This window comes from Hylobates moloch, unplaced genomic scaffold (genome assembly GCF_009828535.3).
Source record: "Hylobates moloch isolate HMO894 unplaced genomic scaffold, HMol_V3 SCAFFOLD_13, whole genome shotgun sequence".
NCBI lineage: Eukaryota > Metazoa > Chordata > Mammalia > Primates > Hylobatidae > Hylobates > Hylobates moloch.
In genome coordinates this window covers 82,167,148-82,187,137 of record NW_026652288.1, presented here as the reverse complement: position 1 = coordinate 82,187,137, position 19,990 = coordinate 82,167,148, and the positions used below count along the sequence as shown (strand labels likewise).

Sequence of the window (19,990 nt, the reverse complement as noted above, 5' to 3'; positions counted from 1 at the left end):
ATTAACTCAAAAGTCCACAGTCCAGAGTCTCATCTGAGACAAAGCAAGTCCCTTCCACCTATGAGCCTGTAAAATTGAAAGGAAGTTAGTTACTTCCTAAATACAATGGGAGGACAGGCCTTGGATAAATGCTCCCATTCCAAATGGGAGAAATTAACCAAAACAAAGGGGCGACAGGCCCCATGCAAGTCTGAAATCCAGCAAGGCAGTCCTTAAATCTTGAAGTTCCAAAATGATCTTTTTTGACTCCATGTCTCACACCCAGGACACACTGATGCAAAGAGTGGGCTCCATGGCCTTGAGTAGCTTCTTCACGGGCTGGCATTGAGTGCCTATGGATTTTTTAGGTGCACAGTGCAAGAAGGAGGTGAATCTACCATTCTGGGGTCTGGAGGATAGTGATCCTCTTCTCACAGCTCCCCTAGGCAGTGCCCCAGTGGGGACTCTGTGTGGGAGCTCCTACCCCATATTTCCCTTCCACGCTGCCCTAGCAGAGGTTTTCCATGAGGGCTCTGCCCCTGTAGCAGACCTCTGCCTGGCCATCCAGGCATTTCTATACCTCCTTTGAAATCTAGGCAGACGTTCCCAAACCTCAATTCTTGACTTCCATGTACCCACAGGCCTAACACTACAGGGAAGCTGCCAAGGCTTGGGGCTTGTACCCTCTGAAGCCACAGCCTGAGCTGTACATTGGCTCCTTTTAGCTATGGCTGGAGTTGAAGTGGCTGGGATGCATGGTACCAAGTCCCAAAGCTGCACACAGCAGTAGGGGCCTGGGCCTGGCCCAATAAATCATTTTTAACCTCCTAGGCCTACAGGCCTGTGATGGGAGGAGCTGCCGCCCAGATCTCTGACATGCTCTGGAGACATTTTCCCCATTGTCTTTGTGATTAACAGTGGGCTCCTCATTACTTATGCTAATTTTTGCAGCCAGTTTGAATTTCTTCCCAGAAAATGGGTTTTTCTTCTCTACTGCATGATCAGGCTGCAATTTTTCCAAACTTTTATGCTCTGCTTCCCTTTTAAACGTAAGTTCCAATTTCAGGTCATCTCTCTCAAGTTCAAAGTTCCACAGAACTCTAGGGCAGGGGCAAAATGCCACGTCTCTTTGCTAAAGCATAGCAAGAGTGACTTTTCTCCATTTCTCAATAAGTTACTAATCTCCATCTGAGACCACCTCAGCCTGGACTTCATTGTCCATCCATATCATTATCAGCATTTTGGTCAAAACCATTCAACAAGTCTCTAGGAAGTTCCAAACTTTCCCACATCTTCCTGTCTTCTTCTGAGCCCCCCCAAATTGTTCCAATCTCTGACCATTACCCAGTTCCAAAGTTGCTTCCACACTTTTTTGTATTTTTGTAGCAGTACCCCACTACCTCAGTATCAATTAACTGTATTAGTCTGTTTTTCACACTGCTACAAGGAAGTACCAGAGACTGGGTAATGTATAAAGGAAAGGGGTTTAATTGAATCACTGTTCCACATGGCTGGAGAGGCCTCAGGAAACTTACAATTATGGCAGAAGGGGAAACAGCCACCTTCTTCACAAGGAAGCAGGAGAGAGAGCACACAGGAAAACACTGCCACTTTTAAAACCATCAGATGTCTTAAGAACTCACTCATTATCATGAGAACAGCATGGGGGAAACACCCCCATGATCCAGTCACCTCCCTCCCTTGACACGTGGGAATTACAAGTTCCTCCCTCAACACAAATAGGGATTATAATTCAAGATTCGATTTGGCTGGGGACACAGAGCCAAACAATATCAGGTTGTAAATTGCAGTTAATTTCAGTCATTGTCAGCTCTAGCCATCCCTTACCCCTCAGCTGCTTGGCAGGCAGCTGTGCAGATGATCTTGGAGTAGCTTACACATAGCTTTGCCCAGTGTAGACAAAGGAATGCTGTACTGTAATTATTGGGGATCTGTGCTCTAAATTGTTGCTTCTAAACATAGAAGTGCAGAAAAAGGAAACCACTGTTGCATGTTCTCTTATTGTTGCCCCCTTCCCCCTCCAACCCCACTTCCCCCACCCTCTAGTGACTTCCAGGAAACTTAAAAGGCAAGTGCTTTTTCCCCACTTTCATTTTTCTCCTTCCTTTTTTGGAGGGGTCAGACATTAAAGACCAGGACATTTGAAATTAAGTCACCACATAAACCCAGGGAAAGGGGTACAGACTCAGAAAACACTTGAGAAGACCTTACATTTGCACCTCAGGCTAATCCTCAGCACACAGATAGCCTACAACCACCCCCCAAAAACCAACCCCCAAAACAAAACTTGGCAAGCCCTGGGACGGGAGAGAATCTGATTTTTAAAGTTACCACATTACTAGACCCAAATATTCAGGTTTGAACAAAAAAATCGCAAGGTATATGTATTGGTCCATTTTCATGCTGTTGATAAAGACATACCCGAGATTGAGCAATTTACAAAAGAAAGAGGCTTCTTGGACTTACAGTTCCAAATGGCTGGGGAGGACTTACAATCATGGCAGAAGGCAAGGTGGAGCAAGTCACATCTTACGTGGATGGCAGCAGGCAAAAAAATAACTTGTGCAGGGAAACTCCCCTTTTTAAAACCATCAGATCTTGTGAGACCCATTCACTATCAAAAGAACAGTACAGGAAAGACCCACCCCTATGATTCAGTCATCTCCCACCAGGTACATGTCACAATATGTGGGAATTATGGGAGCTACAAGATGAGATTTGGGTGGAGACACAGAGCCAAACCATATCAGTATACAAAGAAACAGTAAAGGATGGACCATTCAAAGGAAAAAAAGAAATCAACAGAAACTTCCTTGAAAAGACCTGATGGCTGGTGCATCTACCAGACATAAAAACAACTGTCTTAAAGATGCTCAGAGAACTAGAGGAAGATGTAGAGAAGGTCAGGAAAACAACACATGAACAGGATGTATCCCATGGCGCTCATCCAAATGAAACCATTTGGTGGGGTGCAACCCCAGAATCACGATGGGTGCCTTGTGTACAGGAGGCCAAACTTTATATAAGTATTGTACATTTAGCTGTGGGAACTACAATCCCTGGCCATGGTAAAGGTGCTAGAGGAATCCACAATTAAGTGCATGGCGACTTTCCATGTGACAGTGTTAGTTCTGAATCTCCCAGGGTCACCTGTCATTCTTGCCCACAACTGGGAATGACAGTGACCCCAGTGTTCCCAGTGTCCAAGAGACTCATAATAGTTTGTGTAGTACCCTTTTCCCCTACCTCTCAAACTAAGGCATAGGCGTTCAGTTCCCATTGGTAGCCCCAAATCTTGGCCCCAAATCTTGGCCCCATCTTTAGTCTGTCTTCTCCAAAGATGTTAGCTCAGGATATAATGGTGGAAGTGGTTCCTTTTCAAGTAGTTTCTCTCTGGCACCCACCAATGCCTCTGCTATTTTGTACCCTTCAAGTGTTGGTGGGAACATGCAGGACAGAGAACCAGTCAGCAAAATCAACTTAGCCAAACAAGCATTCCTCTTGCAGTTCAATTGCTTGAACCAAGCGTTTAACATTAAGATCTCAGGATTTGGGCTGGGCACTGGTGGCTCATGCCTGTAATCCCAGCACTTTGGGATCTGCTGCACAGATCAACCCATCACCTAGGTATTAAGCCCAGTATCCGTTAACTATTCTCCCTGATGCCCTCCCTTCCCCACCCCCTGACAGGCCCCATTGTGTGTTGTTCCCTGCCATGTGTCCATGTGTTCACATTGTTCAGCTCCCACTTCAGGCCGAGGCGGGTGGATCATGAGGTCAGGAGATCAAGACCATCCTGGCTAACACGGTGAAATCCCGTCTCTACTAAAAATACAAAAAATTAGCCAGGCATGGTGGCGGGCATCCGTAGTCCCAGCTACTCGGGAGGCTGAGGCAGGAGAATGGCATGAACCCAGGAGGCAGAGCTTGCAGTGAGCCAAGATCGTGCCACTGCACTCCAGCCTGGATGACAGAGCGAGAGTCCATCTCAAAAAAAAGGATCTCAGGACTCATTAGAGAAATGCAAAGCAAAACGACAATGAAATACCATCTCATGCCAGTCAGAAAGGTGATTATTAAAAAGTCAAGAAACAACAAATTTGGCAAGGTTGCAGAGAAAAAGGAATGCTTTTACACTGTTGGTGGGAGTGTAAATTCATTCAACCATTTTGAAAATGTGGTGATTCTTCAAAGATCTAGAGGCAAAAATACCATTTGACCCAGCAATCCCATTATTGGGTATACACCCAAAGGAATATAAATAATTCTATTAATATTATAAAGATATATGCACATGTTAGTTTATTGCAGCACTATTCACAATAGCAAAGACATAGATTCAACCCAAATGCCCATCAATGATAGACTGGATAAGGAAAATATGGTGCATATACAGCATGGAATACTATGCAGCTGTAAAAAGGAATAGGATCATGTCCTTTGCAGGGACATGAATGGAGCTGGAAGCCATTATTCTCAGCAAGCTAATGCAGGAACAGAAAGCCAAACACCACCTGTTCTCACTTTTAAGTGGGAGCTGAACAATGTGAACACATGGACACATGGCAGGGAACAACACACACTGGAGCCTGACGGGGTGGGGAAGGGAGGGCATCAGGGAGAATAGCTAATGGATGTTGGGCTTAATACCCAGGTGATGGGTCGATCTCTGCAGGAAACCACCGTGGCACACGTTTACCTATGTAACAAACCTGCACACCCTGCACATGTACCCCTGAACTTAAAATAAAAGTTGAAGAAGAAGAAAAGAGTATCATGATAACCTTAAAAAAAATCTCAAGATCCATAAATGCTTGAGGTGATGGGTACTACATCTTTCATGATGAGATTATTATGCATTGCATGCCTATATCAAAACATCCCATGTACCCCATAAATATGTACACCTACTATGCACCCACAACAATTAAAATAAAAAATATAAAAAACAAAGAAAAAGACAAAAAAAATAAAAATTTAAAATAAAAACAAAAGATTTCAGGTTCCTCCCTCAGCTCATACTGATCCTTCAGTTGTTCAGTAGGGATCCCATCTGTCTCTTCCTTAGCCACCATGCTTAAGCAGCCACTGTGCTTAACAGCCATAGCCACATGACTCTTCCCTTGGGTCCAGGGCAGCATGGGGCCTTCCTTTTCTGCGGCTCCTTTTATCTTTTGGTGGGCTCCTGATGGTGGTTTGGAGCCCCATTTGCTATGTGATGAGGGAGTAGCCACCACTCACCACTGTGGCTGTGTTTTTGGTAGGGCCCCACATGGGTACATTATGGTACAGTTTTTCAACGATGTCCCCCATAGTCATTCCTAGGGAGACTAAGAGGGTTAATGGAGCCCACCTGTTGGACGCCCCCATTTTATTAAGTCGTGTATTTCTGTCAAGCAGTGGTATATCATCTAAATCCCCTTCTGGATTGATAGAGCCATAGGGAGGCTCCTGGGGCTCTCACCAAGTCAAAGCCTGCTTGAAAGTCTTTCTAGAATTGTTTCAATTTAGGAAGATCACCAGGTTTCAGGCAGATTGGTTTGTCACCAGTTTTGTCATCTGTCCAATCCTGAGGAGTTGGCCTGTTCAATGTGGGCAAAGATCCATTGTAACAATGAATCCCATCCTCTCACATCTGGTCCAGGCTTCTCTGCTGATTACAGGTGAAGAGAGTCTGGGTTGCTCCCTCATCAGTCAAGTGCAGAGTCCAGGAAGGTATGAATTCGCTGGGCTTTTGGTCATATTACTGTTTCTTATCCCGCTCAATCTCAGAGAAACTTCTTATTTTAACTTGGGCAATACTGGTAATGCTGTCATTAATGTACTGCTAGGTAAAGACTAGGGGTAACTGGTCAGGGGGTGGTTTAGGCCAAGGTGGCCCCAGGCTGGCAGCACAAAGGCAGTGAGTCAGTAAATAGGAGATTGTTTGGCTTTGGGCTTTCCACCTCCTTAATTTTTGCCCACATCCATCTAGTTAATTCATTAAGGTTCTCAGGGCTATTCTCACTATCCCATTTACCTCTGTTGGCAGATCAAAGTGTATCTAGGCCTTATTGAGAGCTTCATCGCATCCATGAGCCAGCACCACCCTGGATGGGGTCTCACTTCCACTATGCCATGAAAACGTGTCTTCTCAGAGACCCCGCTCACTGTACCAAATCTGTTTCACCCTCCACTGGATGGTCAGGCTGTGTGCAGGGTAAACTATAACATGAATGTGGCCAAGGTTAAAAGTCAGATAAATGCTGTCCAGGGAAGAACCAGTGCATGACTTGAGGTCTCTGATAACAGACAACATGCACATCAAGCTCAACTGGTACATTGTTTACTTACAGCAAGAGGAGAAGAGGGAATGCACAAATCCAGCCCCTCGCAGTGTGTCAGTCTCCATGCCTAATGGATTCACCCTGCAGCCAATGCAGGCAGTGTGGCTAACAATTTGTGAACTATTTTAGAATTTGGAATACCAAAGGCACAGATGACCTCAAACTGTAGTTTTCTTTTCATTGACCTTGAAATATCTAAGGAAAATAATGGAAAATGCTCTTCTTGCCTAGATGAATTTACGGGTGTGTGTGTGTGTGTGTGTGTGTGTGTGTGTGTGTGTGTGTTGCCTGTGTGTGTAGTTGAGAGAGATAGAGATGAGGCTTACTACCAAATACTGGAGACCTCATTGAGAACTTTAAGAAAAATATCTTAAGAAGCCTCCTCAATTACCTGTAAAATCTCTCTGGAAAATGACCTCAAGATTTTACCCTTTGATGTCTCTCCCTACCTCACCCCTTTGACAGGGGCATAAATTCCCTAGTCAATTAGGCTTCCCTCCTCTTCTGCCCATGAAATCCCCTAGAACCTCCCTGCACTGAATCCTCATGAACCTCCCCATTCACTATGCCAGCAGATGCCAGGATCCCATCAATCATGTTGCCTCATAATAAGATTGAGTCCTCGAGGCACTATCTCTAACACCCCAAAAATCTTAGGGGGGCCCACTCAATATCAATATCTGGGGCTCAGTATCCAGGACATTTGATCTCCATAGCTGGAAATTGGAAATAGTTCAACATGAAGTATCTCTGTCCTCAGAGTAAGGCTAGATTGCAAAACGCAGAGGATAAAGTAATTGCTTGTATTTATTTATTTATGTATTTATTTTATTATTGTTTTTAAGGGACAGAGTCTTGCTGTGTCACCAAAGCTGGAGTGCAGTGGCCTGATTATAAATCACTGAAGCCTGGAATTCCTGGGCTCAAGAGATCCTCCTTCCTGCCTCAGCCTCCTAAATTGTTAGGATTATAGGCATGAGCCACCATACTGGCCGATTGCTTATATTTGAATGAAAGCATCTGAACCTAGCAGGAAACACTGACACTGAAATTTAAATAAGTATAACTGGTAACCGGCTTTGTCTTTATATGAGGTAATCTTTGTTTTATAGATTTAAAAATATTTTCCACAGAAGCTTAAATATAATATTAATATATTTTAAGATTATTGAATAGTAGAAGGTATAATTTGTTTGCCTAGCTCATGCATGTAAATCTTACATATGCCATTCACTTAGTTACTGATGAGGGATCTATTGGTGCTTAAATGAAACACAAAGAATTGTGGAGATTCAGTAGCTGACTTTTTCCCTCCCTATCTTCTATGGGACTTTAGCTCTCCTCTGAAGAAAGACTAGAAGCTTCTAAAACCTGACAACAGTCATTTGTAAGAATATTACCAACCTCAAATTAAAAAGAAATAGAAACAATCATATATTAGATACTCATTTCTATAGAACACAGAAATGAAGACTACTAAGTGACTTTAGACCAAAATCAGTTGACTATATATCTATAGTAGAATGCATTCTAAGGACAAAAAGGAAAAAAAAAAAATAGAAAACCTTGAACTTCATCCTCTCATCTCATTGTTTGTACTAATGGTTTTATTTTTTCAGAACTATTTTATTTTTATTGTTATGTAAAACAAATAAGCAATAATGTTTCTTTTGTTAAAAATCAAGATTTTTCAGTATAAGAGAAATGGAAGTACAATTATAGAAAACAAGTAAGAACACAATAATATAACTGAATTAGAAATATTCTTATAAACTCATGACTTTAAGAGAAAAATATATATTCTAGAACTATCTACTAGTTTACTAATGATGGAATTGCAGATGGGACACACTGTGTATGCTAGGTATATAATGCTATCATTCCACAAAAACAAACCAGAGCTTCTTGGAAAAATAGCCAATTCCATTTCTGGGTCTAGGACAGTTCAAGACACATAAGACAAGTAAGCTTTCAAAGATAACTTTGCAGAAGCCATAATAAAAAGTCTTCCAGGAAAGAAAAGCCCAGGACCTGATGGTTTCACTGCTGAATTCTACCAAACATTTTAAGAAGACCTAATACCAATCCTACTCAAGCTATTCTGAAAAAATAGAAGAGGAAGGAACACTTCTAAACCCATTTTGTGAGACCAGTATTTTCGTACCAAAACCAGAAAAAAAAAACACATCAAGAAAAGGAAATTACAAGCCAATATCTCTGATGAATATTGATGCAAAAATCCCCAACAAAATAATAGCAAATCAAATTCAACAATGCATTAAAAAGATTATTCCTCATCACCAAGTGCAGTTCATCCCAGGGACGCAAGGATGGTTCAATATACACAAATCAATCAGTGTAATACATCATATCAATAGAATGAAGGATAAAAACCATGTGACCATTTCAACTGATGCTGAAGAAACATTTGATGAAATTCAACATCCCTTCATTATAAAAACCCTCAAAAAATTGTGTATAGAAGGAACATCCCTCAACATAATAAAAGCCATATATGAAAGACCCTCAGCTAGTATCATTCTGAATAGGGAAAAGCTGAAAGCCTTTCCTCTAAGATCTGGAACACAATAAGGAAGCCCACTTTCTCCACTGTTTGTTATTTAACACAGTACTGGAAGTCCTAGTTAGAACAATCAGACAGGAGAAAGAAATAAAGGGCATCCAAACTGGAAAGGAAGAAGTCAAATTATTCTGTTTGCAGATGATATGATCTTATATTTTGAAAAGCCTAAAGATAACAAAAAAAGGCCAGGTGCGGTGGCTCACGCCTGTAATCCAGCACTTTGGGAGGCCAAGGGGGGCAGATCATGAGGCCAGGAGATTGAGACCATCCTGACTAACATGGTGAAACCCCATCTCTACTAAAAAATACAAAAAATTAGCTGGGCACGGTGGCGGGCGCCTGTGGTCCCAGCTACTAAGGAGGCTGAGCCAGGAAAATGGCATGAACCTGGGAGGTGGAGCTTGCAGTGAGCCGAGATCATGCCACCACACTCCAGCCTGGGCGACAGAGCGAGACTCCCTCGCAAAAAAAAAAAAAAAAAAAAAGTGTTAGAACTGATAAACAAATTCAGTAAATTTGCAGGATACAAAAGCAACATACGAAAATCAGTAGCATTTATATATGCCAACACTGAAAAATTTGGAAAAGAAATTTAAAAAGTAATCTCATTGACAATGCCCACAAATAAAATTAAAATTAAATACCTAGAAATTAACTTAACCAAAGAAGTGAAAGGTCTCTATAATGAAAACTATAAAATACTAACGTGGAAATTGAAGAAGATACCAAAAAATGAAAAAATGTTCCATGTTCATGGATTGGAACAATCAACATTGTTAAAATGTCCATACTACCCAGAGCAATGTACAGATTTAATGCAATCCCTATCAAGATACCAATGGCATTCTTCACAGAAATAGAAAAAACTATTCTAAAATTTGTACAAAACCATAAGAGACCCAGAATAACCAAAGCTATCTGTATTAGTTCATTCTTGCACTGCTATAAAGAAAGACCTGGGACTGGGTAATTTATAAAGTAAACAAGTTAAATTGGCTGACGATTCTGCAGGCTATACAGGAAGCATAGAGGCTTGTTGGGATAGCTCAGGAAAGTTTCATTCATGGTGGAAGGTGAAGAGGAATCAAACATGTCTTATATGGCTGAAGCAGGAAAAAAGTGAGGGAGGTGCTACACACTTTTAAACAACCATATTTCGTGAGAACTCATTCACCATCATGAGAACAGCAAGGGGGAAATCTGCTCCCATGATCCACTCACCTCTTGCTATACTTCACCTCCAACACTGGGGATCCCAGTTCAACCTGAGACCTGGGTGCAGATACAGATTCAAACCATATCACTATCCCAAGCAAAAATAACAAAACTGGAGGAATCACCATACTTTACTTGAAATTATACTACAGAGCTACAGTAACCAAAACAAGCATGGTATTGGCATAAAAACAGACACATAGATCAATGAAACAGAATCAATAACCCAGAAGCAAATCCACACAGCTACTGTGAACTCATTTTTAACAAAGTTGCCAAGAATGTACCCTGGGGAAAAGACAGTTTCTTCAATGAATGGTGCTTGGAAAACTGGATAACCACATGCAGAAGAATGAAACTAGACCCCTATCTCTCACCACATACAAAAATCAATTCAAAATGGATTAAAGACTTAAATCTAAGACCTCAAACTATGAAGCTACTACAAGTAAACACTGGGGGAAGTCTCCATGACATTGGTCTGGGCAAAGATTTATTGAGCAATACTCCACAAGCACATGCAACCAAAGCAAAAATGAACAAGTGGGATCACACCAAGTTAAAAAGCTTCTGCACAGCAAAGGAAACAATGAACAAAGTAAAGAGACAACCTACAGAATGGGAGAGAATATTTGCAAACTACAATTCTGACAAAGGATTAATAACCAGAATACATAAGGAACTCAAATAACTCTATAGGAAAAAAATCCAATAATCCAATCAAAAATGGGCAAAAGATTTGAACAGACATTACTTAGAAGACATATGAATGGCAAACAGGAATATGAAAAGGTGCTCAGCATTATTGATCACCAGAGAAATTCAAATCAAAACTGCAGTGAGATATCATCTCACCCCAGTTAAAACGGCTTATAGCCGAAAGACAGGCAGTAACAAATGCTAGTGAGGATGTGGAGAAAAGGGAACCCTCATACAATGTTGGTGGGAATGTAAATTACTACAACCACAATGGAGAACAGTTTGGAGGTTCCTCAAAAAACTAAATAGAGCTATCATAACATATCAATAACAAAAATAGAGCAATCCCACTGCTAGGTATATACTCAAAAGAAAGGAAATCAGTATGTTGAAGAGATCTCTGCACTCCCATGTTTGTTGCAGCACAGTTCACAATAATTAAGATGTGGAAGCAGCCTAAGTGTCTATCAACAGATGAATGGGTAAAGAAAATGTAAAGGGAGGTGAAAGATCTATACAGGGAGAACTACAAACCACTGCTCAAAGAAATTAGAGATAAAACTAACAGATGGAAAAGGAAGAATAGGAAGAAGCAATATTGTTAAAATGGCCATACTGCCCAAAGCAATTTATAGATTCAATGCTATTCCCATTAAACGACCATTGGCATTCTTCACAGAACTAGAAATAACTATTTTAAAATTCATATAAAACCAAAAATGAGCCTGAATAGCCAAGGCAATACTAAGCAAAAAGAACAAAGCTGGACACATCATGCTACCTGACTTCAAACTATACTACAGGGCTACAGTAACCAAAACAACATGGCAGCGTGGTACTAGTACAAGAACAGACACATAGACCAAGGGAATAGAATAGATAACAAATAAATAAGGCTGCACACCTACAACCATCAGATCTTCGACAAAGCTGACAAAACAAGCAATGGGGAAAGGACTCCCTATTCAATAAGTGGTGCTGGGATAACTGGATAGCCATATGCAGAAAATTAGAACTGGGCCCCTTCCTTACACTATGTACAAAAATCAACTCAAGATGGATTAAAGACTTAAATGTAAAACCCAAAATTGTAAAAACTCTGGAAGATAACCTAAGCAATACCATCCAGGACATAGGCATGGGAAAAGATTTCATGATGAAGATGCCAAAAACAACTGCAACAAAAGCAAAAATGGGCAAATGGGATCTAATTAAGCTTAAGAGCTCTGCATAGCAAAAGAAACTATCAACAGAGTAAACAGACAACCTACAGAATGAGAGAAAATTTTTGCAAACTATGCATCTGAGAAAGGTCTAATATCCAGGATCTATAAGGAACTTAAATTTACAAGAAAAAAACCCTCAATAACAAGTGGGCAAGGGACATAAACAGACACTTCTCAAAAGAAGACATACATGTGGCCAAAAGGCATATGAAGAAAAATTCAACATCACTGACCATTAGAGAAATGCAAATCAAAACTATAATGAGATACCATCACACACCAGTCAGAATGGCTATTATTAAAAAGTCAAAAAATAATGGATGCTGGCGAGGTTGTGGACGAAAAGGAATGCTTATACACTGTTGGTGGGAGTACAAATCAGTTCAATCATTGTGGAAGACAGTGTGGTGATTCCTCAAAAACATAAAGTTAGAAATACCATTTGACCCAACAATTCCATTACTGGGTATATACCCAAAGAAATATAAATTGTTGGCTGGGAGTGGTGGCTCACTCCTGTAATCCCAGCACTTTGGGAGGCCAAGGCAGGTGTCTCACCTGAGGTCGGGAGTTCAAGACCAGCCTGACCAACATGGAGAAACCCCATCTCTACTAAAAATACAAAATTAGCCGGGCATGGTGGCACATGCCTGTAATCCCAGATACTTGGGAGGCTGAGGCAGAAGAATCACTTGAACCTGGGAGGTGGAGGTTGCAGTGAGCTGAGATCACAACATTGCACTCCAGCTTGGGCAACAGAGTGAGATTCTGTCTTAAAAAAATTATAAATTGTTCTATTATAAAGATACACAAATGAGTATATGTTCATTGCAGCACCATTCACAATAGCAAAGACATAGAATCATCCCAAATGCCCACCAATGATAGACCAAATAAAGAAAATGTGGGTACATGTAGACAATGGAATACTATGCAGCCATAAAAAGGGATGAACTCATGCTTTTTGCAGGAACATGGATGGAGCTGGAGGCCATTATCTTTAGCAAACTAACACAGGAATAGAAAACCAAATACTGCATGTTCTCACTTATAAATGGTAGCTAAATGATGACAACACATGGATCCACATAGAGGGGAACAATACACACTGAGGCCTATCAGATGGTGGAGGGTGGGAGAAGGGAGAGGATCAGGAAAAATAACTAATGGATACTAGACTTAATTCCTGAGTGATGAAATAATCTGTACAACAAATCCTTATGACACGTTTACCTATGTAACACACCTGCACATCCTGCACATATACCCCTGAACTTAAAAGTTAAAAGAAAATGTAGTGCATATTCACAATGGAGTACTATTCCATCACAAAAAAGAATGAGATCTTGTCATTTGCAACAGTATGAATGGACTGGAGATTATTATGTTAAGTGAAATAAGCCAGGCACAAAAAGACAAACATTTCATGTTCTTGCTTACTTGTGGTATCTAAAAATCAAAACAATTGAACTCACAGACATAGAAGAAGGATGCTTACCAGAGGCTCAGAGGGTAGTTGGGACTTGGGGGTGGGGTGGGGGAGATGGGTATGGTTAATGGGTCCAAAACATAGTTAGAGTCAATGAATAAGATCTACTATTTGATAGCACAAGAGGACCACTATAGTCAATAATAACTGTACATTTAAAAATAATGAAAAGGGTGTAATTGGGTTGATTATAATACAAAGGATAAATGCCTGAGGGGATGGATACCCCATTCTCCATGACGTGCTTATTACACATTGCATACCTATATCAAAACATCTCACGTATCCCATAAATATATACACCTACTGTGTACCCACAAAAATTTAAAAATTAAGAATTTAAAAATATTAAAAATAAGCCGGGGGCGGTGGCTCAAGCCTGTAATCCCAGCACTTTGGGAGGCCGAGGTGGGCGGATCATGAGGTCAGGAGATCGAGATCATCCTGGCTAACACGGTGAAACCCTGTGTCTACTAAAAATACAAAAAATTTGGGTGGTGGAGGGCGCCTGTACTCCCAGCTATTTGGGAGGCTGAGGCAGGAGAACGGCGTGAACCCGGGAGGTGGAGCTTGCAGTGAGTGGAGACCATGCCACTGCACTCCAGCCTGGGCAACAGAGTGAGACTCCGTCTCAAAAAAATATATATATTAAAAATAAAAAGATAAATTTGCATATAGGCACCATAAGAAGGTTTTAAAAAAATTTTTACACAGACTGGGCACGGTGGCTTATGCCTGTAATCCCAGCACTTTGGGAGGCCGAGGTGGGTGGATCATGAGGTCAGGAGTTCAGACCAGCCTGACCAACATGGTGAAACCCTGTCTCTACTAGAAATATAAAAATTAGCTGGGCATGGAGGCACATGCCTGTAATATGAATGTTTTATTTACCTTAATTTCTACATTCTATATTTACCTTGAGCACAATAGTTATAAAGAGGCCTGGCCAGGCACAGTGGCTCAAACCTGTAATCTCAGCACTTTGGGAGGCCGAGGTGGGCAGATCACCTGAGGTCAGGAGTTCGAGACCAGCCTGGCCAACATGGTGAAAACCCAGTCTCTACTAAAAATACAAACATTAGCCGGGCATGGTGGCACACGCCTGTAATCCTAGCTACTCAGGAAGCTGGAGGCAGGAGAATCGCTTGAACCTGGGAGGCGGAGGTTGCAGTGGGCCGAGATTGTGCACTTGCACTCCAGTCTGGGCAACAAGAGCAAAACTCCATCTCAAAGAAAAAAAGAAAAATTTACACAATTTCTGTCTTGCAGAGAAGTTGCCAGATTGTTACTAAGAATTCCTGATTGCTCTCCATCTGGAATTACCCAAACATTAACATTTTACTGCATTGCGTGCTTTTTTTTTCTTTCTCAATACATTTTCTGAATTCTTTGAGAGTAAGTTGCAGGCATGATACCCTTTAGTACTTAAATACTTTACTATATTCTTTTATATACCCACACAACAATAATCAAATCAAGACATTAACACTGATCTAATTCTACTATCTGATATACAGACCTTATTCAGATCTAGCCAATTATTCCAATAATGTCCTTTATAACAAATGAAAGTCTTGGATCAGGCACTGCATTCAGCTGTCACGGCCTTTAGTCTGCATTATTCTCAAACATTTCCTCAGTCTTACCGTGTTTCATGATATGGACATTTTTGAAGAGTACAGATGAGTCATTTACTAGAATGTCCCTCAATTTGGGGTTGTCAGACCGTTAAATTGAGGTTACACAACCTTTGTCAGGAATATCATTCAAGTGTTGTGTTCTACTCAGTGCAGCATGCTAGGAGGCACGTGATGTTGATTTGTACCTTTGCTGGTGATGCTGACTTTGGCCAATTGTCTAAGGTGGCATGGTAGAGGTTCACTTCTGTATATTCCTTCTTAACATTTTAATTTGCTTTGTTGGGTCTTACAACAACAACAAAAAACAAATTCACATTTGCTAGGAGCTAAAGGTAAAAAATTAGAAAGCATTCCCGCAGAGATTACGTTTGAGAAAGTATTGTACAAACTAGAAAAGCATTTAAATGAATGCAAAAAAGTTTTATTCTTATTTTTAGCAATGATTTTTCTTTTAACATTTCCTAGTAAGAAAATGATTTAAGGTGAAAAAGTAAGTCTGTCTGCTTTTTAATCTGAATTTTGCCAGATAAAATAACCAAATGAAAAGAGGATCAATCCAAAGCCTACATTTCCTCATAAAGAATAGTCTATTGTTCTCAGTCTTGTGATCTCCAATCGTTCACTTATACCTTGAAAAAAATTACTTATAGTCTCTGAGTTTTAATTTCTCCTTCTATGAGAGAGACAGACAGAGAGAGAGAAAGAGAGGAAAAAAGAAAGAGAGAGGAGAGAGAGGACACTCAGGTTGCAGAATAGTTGAGAAGAATAGATATAAAATACAATGCACTTAGCATAATGCTTAGCAAGGTTACTGTGAAAAGAAGGCAAATTATTGTGAAAGCAGCGCCCATCAGCACTTCGTGTGAGTCTCCACGAGGCAGGTAGATAAATATTTATTATTATCTGCATTTTAGATGTGGCAATTGTCTCCAAGATCACGTAAATCAAACCTGATATGAGGGTGGTACCTGCTTTGGGGTTGCCTTTTTATTGTTTTTTCTTCTACATTGTGGCTATAACCTTGTGCTTTCTGCCTGAAGAATTCACTTCACATTTAAATGTATATACAGTTTTGTTTACATTTCTCATAGGTTCAACTCAGGTCGAAATGTGACCATACGAAAGGTAATAAGAGCCTCTATTTAATATCAGTTAAATCATCTGTTCTTTTATCTTCTGGGTTGAAAAATAAGTTCCCAATAGCATGAAAGGTGACCTGAGTTCAACTGCAAAACAAAGTCATATATCAGTGCTGTAGGCACCAGCAATAAACATTTCGTTAATCTGAATTCAGAGGCACTCTCACCATCAGTCTAGTACAATCAAAACAACATTGCTTTTCTACCAAGTAACCTTCACTTTGACCGGTGACCATACAAACACGTATGATTCATTTCACTGAAAATATAACACCTTGAAAACCTCCCTGGAGTGGCCAGTAAGTTCATTTCTGTGACATTTAGTTTTCTAATTGCACCTTCACTTTTACCAAACTGTTTCTCAGATTTAGATCTTTGCTTTTTGAATACACTTGCCAAAGTATGAAGAAAAAGTTATTTTCTTTGGTTGTTTATTCTTTGGTTAGGTATTACATAATCCAGAAACCACAGAAAAACAGAACGTTGTTAAAGTTAAACAACTTAAGTTGCCTAATAACTTGCAAAAAGCCAAATTAATAGGAAAGAATGCCAATAGGAAGCTCTCAAGGCAGCTCCTATTCCTGGAATTTTCCCAGTCTCAGGAAATCCAGGCGTAGGATAGTAAAACCACTCAAACGTAATCACTCTTCCTTATTCCTCAGATGAGTTGTCTCTCTCTCTCTGTCTCTCTGTCTCTCCCCCACCCTCCCACTCCACCCTTTTAGTCTTTCCTGACTCATTTCGCGGAAACAAGTTAACATTAATTTTCAAAGTGAAAGCTGGATGCCTATGAATCTTAAAACAACTTCTGAGAAAAAAAAAATCTTTGTTCTTCTTCTTACATACAAATGCAGGTAATATTATGGGGTCTTTGTTTGCTTTACTTCTTTAGCAAGACAGGACCATTGTTATTAGGATTCTGCACTAAGCCATACTGACTTGGTGTTCATCATCAAGGCCAGCTGTGGCTCAATTTATTTTATTTTATTTTTTATTATTTTTTGAGATAGAGTTTTGCTCTTGTTGCCCAGGCCGTAGTGCAGTGGTGCGATCTCGGCTCACTGCAACCTCCACCTTCCAGGTTCAAGTGATTCAGCCTCCCAAGTAGCTGGGATTACAGATGTTCGCCACCACGCCCAGCTAATTTTTGTATTTTTTTATAGACATGAGGTTTCACCATGTTGGCCAGACTGGTCTGTAACTCCTGACCTCAGGTGATCCACCGGCCTTGGCCTTCCTAAGTGCTGAGATTACAGGCGTGAGCCACTGCACCCAGCCTCAATTTTAAAATGGGTAAAGTTGAGCTTCATTTCCTCCTTCTCAAAAATGTTTTCCGTTTGCCCCTGATGGCTCTGAGTTTCAGGTTGTGTAGATCTTTTCAGTCAATGGTAAAAACACTTTGACAAACTCACTCATTCATACCAGATACTGGGGACTTTATACATAAGTGTTCCCAGAGCACTGCCACTTTCAGAGACTATATTAAAATACAATCATGTGCCGCTTAACAATGATGGCGATGTGTACTGAGAAATGTGTCGTTAGGTGATGTTGACATTGTGCAAATATCGGATTGTGCTTACACAAACCTAGATGTTATAGCCTTCCACGCCCAGGCTATAGTTTATTGCTCCTAGGCTACAAACCTGTACGGCATGTTACTATACTAAATACTGCTGGTTATTGTAACACAATGGTATCTGTACAGTAAAAATATGATACAAAAGATAAAAATGCTATGCTTGTATATGGAGCTTGCAGAACTAGAAGTTGCTGTGGAAGAGTCAATGATTGAGTGAGTGAATGTGAAGGCCTTAGGACATTGCTCTACACTACTGCAGACGTTATAAACACTGTACACTTAGGCTACACTAAATCTATTAAACTTTTTTTTTTTGGGAGAGTCTTGTTTTGTTGCCCAGGCTGGAGTGCAGTGGCACAATCTCGGCTCACTGCAACCTCCACCTCCCGGGCTCAAGCAATTCTCCTGCCTCAGCCTCCCGAGTAGCTGGAATTACAGGTGCGTGCTACCACGCCCGGCTAATTTTTTATATTTTTGGTAGGGACGGGATTTCATCATGTCAGCCAGGCTGGTCTCGATCTCCTGACCTCGTGATCCACCCACCTCAGGCTCCCACAGTGCTGGGATTACAGGAGTGAGCCATTGTGCCCGGCCATATTTTTTCTTTCTTCAATAATAAATTAACCTTAGCTTACTGTAATGTTTTTACTTTAAAAACATTTTAATATTTTGTGATTCCTTTGTAATAACTCTTAGTCTGAAACACATTGTCTAACTGTATAAACATATTTTCTTTCTTTATATTCTTAGTCTATAAGTTTTTCTCTATTTTTAACAATTTTTGTTTTTACTTTTTAAACTTTTTGTTAAAAATGAAGACACAAACACACACATTAGCCCAGGTCTACACAGAGTCAGGATCATCAATATCACTGTCTTCCATCTCTACGTCTTACCTTGCAGGGAGATGAGGCCAGTAACACACATGATCACCAGTATCACTGTCTTCCATCTCTGCGTCTTATCTTGCAGGGAGATGGGGGCAGTAACATGCATGGAGCTGTCACCTCCTATGATAACAACACCTTCTGGAATACCTCCTGAAGGACATGCCTGAGGCTGTTTTACAGTTAACTTTTTAAAAAATACATAAGTAGAAAGAGTACACTCTAAAATAAGAATAAAAGGTATAGTGTAATAAATACAATAACAAAGTCACTTATTACTATCAAGTATTGTATGCTGTACATAATTGTATGTGCTATGCTTTTATATGACTAACAGTGCAATAGATTTGTTTACATCACCACCACTAAGGGCATGCAAGTAATGTGTTGTGCTACAACATACTACAGCTATGACGCCACTAGGTAACAGAAAATTTTCAGCTCCATTATAATCTTATGGGACCACCTTCCTAGATGCAGTCTGTCATTGATGGAAAAGTTGTTACACAGCACGTGACTACAGACAAATAGCCATAGATTTATAATATGGGAGGATGCACTATATATGCATTGAAAAAAGCTCTGGAAGGATACTTATACATTACCAGAGGTTGCTTCTGGGCCTTAGGGTATGTGTGGTTTTATATTTTCTCCTTTGCACTTTTCTGTGTCGTATCCAAAATTTCAGCAACATAATATATTTACTGTAAGGAAAAATAACCTATTAATTAAAAAGAAGATACAGGAAAGAGGGAAATGTTGCAGCTAGCCACGAGGTTAATAACTTATTTTAAAACATGTTAGGAACTATTTATTCATTTGTTTGATTATTCATTCAAGAAACAATTTTGATTGCCTAATATGTGCCAGGAATTTGGCTATGCGCTGAGGCTAACAGGTGAACAAAGCAGTGATTTATTTGCTCTTCTTTGCATTGGTCGCTATAGGAGGAGGCCAATAGACGCTATGGCATGAAAATAATAATTGTTGCTGGGCGTGGTGGCTAACACCTATAATCCCAGCACTTTGGGAGGCCGAGGCGGGCAGATCACCTGAGGTCGGGAGTTCAAGAGCAGCCTGGCCAACATGGTGAAACCCGTCTCTACTAAAAATACAAAAATTAGTTGGGTGTGGTGATGTACCCCTATAATCCCAGCTACTCAGGAGGCTGAAGCAGGAGTATCACTGCAACCCAGGAGGCGG

General features: G+C 40.5%; 1 long non-coding RNA gene across 1 annotated transcript in view; it reads left to right on the top strand.

Annotated features, from left to right (window-relative positions):
• The window catches only part of LOC116480309 (uncharacterized), a 38,009-nt gene extending 18,968 nt beyond the window's left edge, over positions 1-19,041 (top strand). The window contains exons 3-4 of the long non-coding RNA XR_004251252.1: positions 5,645-5,715; positions 18,873-19,041. This is a non-coding gene — a long non-coding RNA (uncharacterized LOC116480309). The remainder of the gene's footprint in view (positions 1-5,644; positions 5,716-18,872) is intronic.
• The last annotated feature ends 949 nt before the right edge of the window (positions 19,042-19,990 follow it).